Below are 6,000 nucleotides of genomic sequence, written 5' to 3'. Positions count from 1 at the left end.
TTTGGCTGCAAAAATAATGCTGTCCTTCACACTGTACTGATAAGTTTTTCTCAAGGGAAAAATACTGACTAAACTTTCTGAACAAAGAAGGTATCCAGGCTTCCTGCCGCTGCCGAAAGCCAGAAGCACATCACATTCAAACCCAAATTATGTGTTGTTTTCAGCACTCTAGCATCTTCTCCACAGCCATATAGACATATTCATCTGACATAGCTTCTCTGTTGCAGTAAATCCAAAAAATAACAATTAAATGCTAAACTACAGAAAAAACAACACTGACCATCAGGGCATAGCCAATATGGAGGTTAATCCATTCTTGTGTCTATACTACTGAATGCTTATGGAAGCATATTCGCTTAGGGCAGCCATGCAAATTATTACTTACTGCCCTGTAAGCTGATAACACAAATTAGATACCCATTAAAGTTGAACAATGTATATAGAATGAGAAGAGATTGCAAGTGATACCTGAAGGGATGCTTAAGTCATATGGCACTAAAATATGCCTCATGGTTGCAAACTTCAAAAGTGGGGAGATGTTTATCCTTGGGATTGGAAGATGCATAATAGTAATCTCATATGCACAGAGGCAGCTGCCAGGTGGAGGATAGCACACTGCATGTTTATGAATAGAAATCATTACAGAGACTGGGGAGCATACCGGCATGGACCAGTGACACAGAACTTTTCTATTTTTTAACATCTGCACGTTGCAGTACTTAGAAGTTTATGTGCACATGTGTTTAGTACAGTACAACATGAGCTTGCCTGTGTGTCATGTTCTAATTGTTTGTTTATTTTTAAACATTCCCTAAATGGCCTTTCTTTAAATCTTGATCAGAATAAACAATAATCTCCAGAAACGTAAAATAATTTCACCAAGTCCGGGGTGTCCGTAAACACAAAATTTACCTTAAAAGCAAATTTTTCCTCTACTATCTGCACTCCTGGTGGGGAAACTACAAACACAATTTACAGTAACATTCTGGAGTTGGATAGCGATAAGCAGTAACTGAGTGTAGGTTAGCTACTTTAGCAGATAATCCGACTGATTAACCACGTAATATATATATTTTTATTTAGCCTATGTGGAATTATAAAGAACAGAACTGCAAAAAATGACAATATTTAGCTCAATAGGCACTTAACTTCCACTAAATTAAGCAGAAATTTTACTTTTCTGGTGAAGTCTGTGTATCGGAACGGTAAAACAAAAACACAATACGAAAGAAATGTTAGACATGATTATAAATTTAGATCACAATACATTATCTTAGTAACATCAACAACAGGATGTCTTGCTTGTCTGTTTTTAGTAAAACAACTTATATCACATTATGCATTTCTTTTATAAATTGTAATTTTAATTCTAGTAGTTGAGCTTAAGACCCTGCACATACATTCAAATTCAGTAAATTGGATTCTGATGAGACTCTTATCAGATTAAAAGTAGCTTTTGAAAATAACCAAGTTGGGCATTATGTAAAATTGACTTCTTTGAGCCAAAAATCATGTTATAATCTTATTAGCTCATCAAAAACATATCTCAAGTGTAGCTTTGATTCTTTCATGCATGTTTGAGAAAACCTCAAATTTCCCATGGCAACCATTTCTGGGTGCCTAAACGCTTGCTCTCACAAAGCGCCACCTAGTTCGACAAAGTTCCTCCTTTGAGCTGCAGCCTCCATCCAAACAACCGCCTCACAGAGCAGCCCTCCCTATTCCCCCTCCTCTCCTTCATATTAGCAGTAGCAGCAGTTAGCAAATACTTGGTGGGACTGAGTCTGATGAACTTATAGCTGTTTGTTGTAGAATTTCTACAAAGAAAATTTAACTGATATGTTTTGGTTTAATCAGTTTGATATGAAATGGAAGAAGCAAAATACAAAGTGTGTAAGAAATAATCTTAGTGCAATAAGGGAAAACTGACCTGGACCTGTCATCCAATTGTTTCTGGCAAATTATTCACCAATTTGAATTGACAGAAAATTTGTTAAATATGAAAACTGCTATTTCTGTGAGGCTGAAGGTTAAAATTATAATTAGTGAAATATTAACATGTTTTCACTAGAAGACATAGGCGTTCTTGAAGATGTTTTTAATGTTCTCATCCTGCTTGGCATGTGTATGTGCATTACACACGTGCACAGAACACCAATTGTAGTAAACAAAAATAGATGAGCATGTTCAATGCCAGTGATAAACATCAATTAAAATTTTTTAAATCAAAATATCTACACATTGAGAACTTGATAATATTCTAATGTAATGAAAATTTTCATATTAATAAGAAATTCTGTCAGCAGTCAAAATCACAATTTAATTAGTGGATTATTAAAATCAGTGTCAAAACATGTATATGATTTTGAGTTAAAAGTGCAGGGCGTTTTAAAAGTTCGAAAGGCATTCTGCTGCCAAACGGAAGAAGGATAACTTCAGCTATTAGTTGACTGATGCACATTTCTGGGACTATTTATTTATTTTTCAAATGCAGCACTTTTTGGTCTTTAAGGTATCGAAGTGATGTTTGTTGTGTTTTATAGGTGAGAAAACATATTTCAGGCCAGTTCAGGGAACCTGGGTAATTCTGCCTTCCACTTGCGTATAGTTGCCTGTTGAACCCCTTTCCCTTTCTGCCCCTCTGGCAGACTGATAGTTAGGGATCCATCTTAAAGCCTCCCCCTTTTGTCTGACAGACCATGGAGTCAGCAGTTATTCTTAAACTGGTGACTTTCAATGCTCGGTCCTGAAAGAGATGAAGCTGAAACACAAAGGCAAATTAAGGGTACAAAAACACTCGCTATTGTCCCTTTGTTGAGGGTCACAAATCGTCGAGTAAAAGCAACACAGCATGGTTGAAATGCATTCGCCTCCACCCCCAAAAATCCCCTCCCCGCTTTCCTTCACTTTTCCTCTCTTTATATTCATTAGATTCATTATAGGCCACAAAGGAGCGCCAACAAAACAGCTTGTGATTTTGGTTGAATTCATCCCCCTCTGAGGCCTGCAGGGAAATTAAACTAGGTGACTATCACTAGAGGGTATGCAGGCTTGACACATCTGAAGCTTTCAGTGATGCTAATAGCCAAGCGTATCCAAAATACACAGAAGCTGACCTCAAACAGATTGTGGGGGTTTAAAATCATTAGTTTGCAAATGAAGCAAAAGTACACTGAATCTGTGGCGGAATCAGCCCACTCTGAACCTTTGATTAGTGTTTGTCAACTCCCCTTTCTCCTTATACTCCCACCCCTCCACCCCCACGCCCACCACTTGCAAGCCATAAATTAATAAAGGAGACATAGCGACACTTTGGATGGAAAGGCGCTCTCATCTCCAGCACCTGTTAAACAAATGCACTTAAGGCGGGAATCAAATTGCAGGCAGGTTTAAATTGGTGTAAAATCTTCATTTAGACTATGTCCCCAGGGCTCGCTTAATGCTCAAGATTTATATAGCATTAGTTATGCCTCGCAAATGTGGTGCACCATTCCACCTCAGTGAAATATGAAGAGGCTTGATAAAAAAGCTACAACAGATTCTCTCATTAAAAAAAATCTAAACCCTTTAAAGAATCATTAATTTAACTTGTGGCATGCAGCTCTGACATGTACACAGTTTTTTGTGCCGGTGCCCTCGGGCGCTGTTATGTTGCAGATTCTGTGCCATCGCGGCTTCGTTGGGACGGGTCTTTTTCGGAAGGAAATTACACTAAGTTGCATTTCAGATTTTTGTTATAAAAAAAATACTTGAAAAAAGGGGAATTTTATATATACTATATATATATATACAGTATATATAACATCTGAAAGATTCTTTGCACCTGTTTTCTTTGTCGTGATCATAATGCAGACATCCACTTAAATCTGGGCAGCAGGGGTGAAACTGCTTCAAAGAAGGCAGCCCATTTACAATATGGCACCCCCCTGTTGAGAGTGTCGGTTTCAATCTCCAATCGCTTTTTGTTCTCTGTCCTTTTCAATTTGTTTACATTTGGCCCCTACTGGAGAGGAACACTCTATTGATTAATTGTCCCTGCTTCCTGAGACTGCCGTTTAGAGTTCACCCTCCCTCCTACTTCTATACCCTTACAGTTTTACTGCTGTCTTCTGTTATTGAGATGTAGCCCAGGTTAAGGCTTTAAATTAAATATTAAAAGAACCTCACCAAAAAAGTGAAAACATATAACAATACACAGCAGTTTAATTACAATACATGTTGTTTTATAGTTTTTTAAATTACACTAATAACTAGGTTTTTGCTTCTATCTAAAAAAGCTTTTAAAACACACACCCACACCCACCTACAGGCATGTTCTTCTCCCAGCTTGTTTTGCATTCATGTTTTGTGACATCTTCTTTTTCAGAGGGATGTTTTTTTTTTTTTTTTTTTATGAAAAGCACCTGTCTGAAATTCTTCAGAACAATTTATCCGATTTGAAAGGAATCATTCCAGATGAAAGTTGAAATGCTATTGTAAAAATGGCCTTTCAGTCGCCTGCCTTTCGCTTGAAGATAAACAATTTCCCATGAATATATGGCTGGGGCCCCCACTATCTATCACTGAAATCAGAATGTGTCCCATACTGAGCCTATTGTAGTCTATTAAAGGGAATCCTTCCCTGTGGCAACCATTTTGCAGGTTTCAAGCAGATAAATGCCTTCCAAGAGGGATAAGAATGCATTTCTACAAAACTGCATTAAAGAGTAATGTTTGTCAACTACTCCGATAAAAACTTCACAGTCACAATTCTTTTTTTTTTTTCCAGAGGCGCAAAATGCATTGGGGGAATGTGTAAAAGCTGATTGGTGTGGGGAGGCTGCCTACAGGTTAGCGGGCCTCATTTTCAATCTCTGACAGCAATATGTGTCGCTGTGTTGCTCCATCCCGATTGCTCATGTCGAACACAAACCATGGTCACTCTATATATGGAAATCTCTGTCTTCGGGGTGGAAAAAAATTAAAAAGGTGAGATTGGCACTTTAACCCCAGTGCCCTCCCTGAAAATATGTTTTAGTCCGATACATTATACTACTGCGAATTATTTATCAAGAAGATACAAGCTTGATATTTTCAGAAAAATAATGAGATGTTGAGGTGGCAGCTGGAACGTTCTGGTCCAGCGAGCAGGATCTATGAAACGGGGGAAATGAAGTAAATATGGCAGGCTGGTACACGCACATGCGGTGAATGTGAAAGAGTGGAGTGCAGCGTGCAGGTGGCAATTGCCAAAAACCATATACTTTTTTTAACAATGAAATTTTCCTCCCTGATTCATCCCTTTCACCTTTTTTCTCCAGCATATGATGTTTAGGTGACCTCAAAACTTAATTTACTTTTTAGCTTCCTATCTTACCATAGGCAATCTCAAACCAGGTCCCATCATGAACCGGTGATTTTGTCACAGCAATTGTACTTAATAACTTATGTAAAATCTCTTCAAAGCGTTTGTCACCCAAATTGCAATTAACCACATAGTAGGGTACCTTGCTTCTTTTAAACATAAACCCCTTCCACACAGGAAAGTGTTTTTTTCTCTAAAACATTTAAGTTTTTAACTGTTTGTGTCCTGCAACCACATGAAACCTGCATTTTAGGGGACACTAAATGTTGTTTTTGTTTTAAAAATGTGTTCCAGAGGGAAAATGTCACTCATGCACTTCGGTGTGAATCGTGAAAATGCCTCCTACGTAACAATACTGACATGGCCCAACTGCTAACTTAACCTATAAATCAAAATGCTTCATACACATCATATATAGCAACAGTGGTGGATTACGTGTTTGTATTATAGTTTATTAGTTTCATAATGTAACATGACATTGAGAAGAAGCTCGACTTTGTTGTCACACTACAGAGAAGACTCCAGACGCACACAGTTGGTCTCCATTCACGTTTCCTTCTTGTTTTTACCGCTAACCGCATGTGGCGGCTTTATGTCCATGTGCCATACTCCATGTTTAGCACTACTTACAGGTGTGGGAGAGTAAAGTTAGCATT

The sequence above is a fragment of the Xiphophorus hellerii genome, chromosome 7 (genome assembly GCF_003331165.1).
Source record: "Xiphophorus hellerii strain 12219 chromosome 7, Xiphophorus_hellerii-4.1, whole genome shotgun sequence".
NCBI lineage: Eukaryota > Metazoa > Chordata > Actinopteri > Cyprinodontiformes > Poeciliidae > Xiphophorus > Xiphophorus hellerii.
This window is presented reverse-complemented; position numbering follows the sequence as displayed.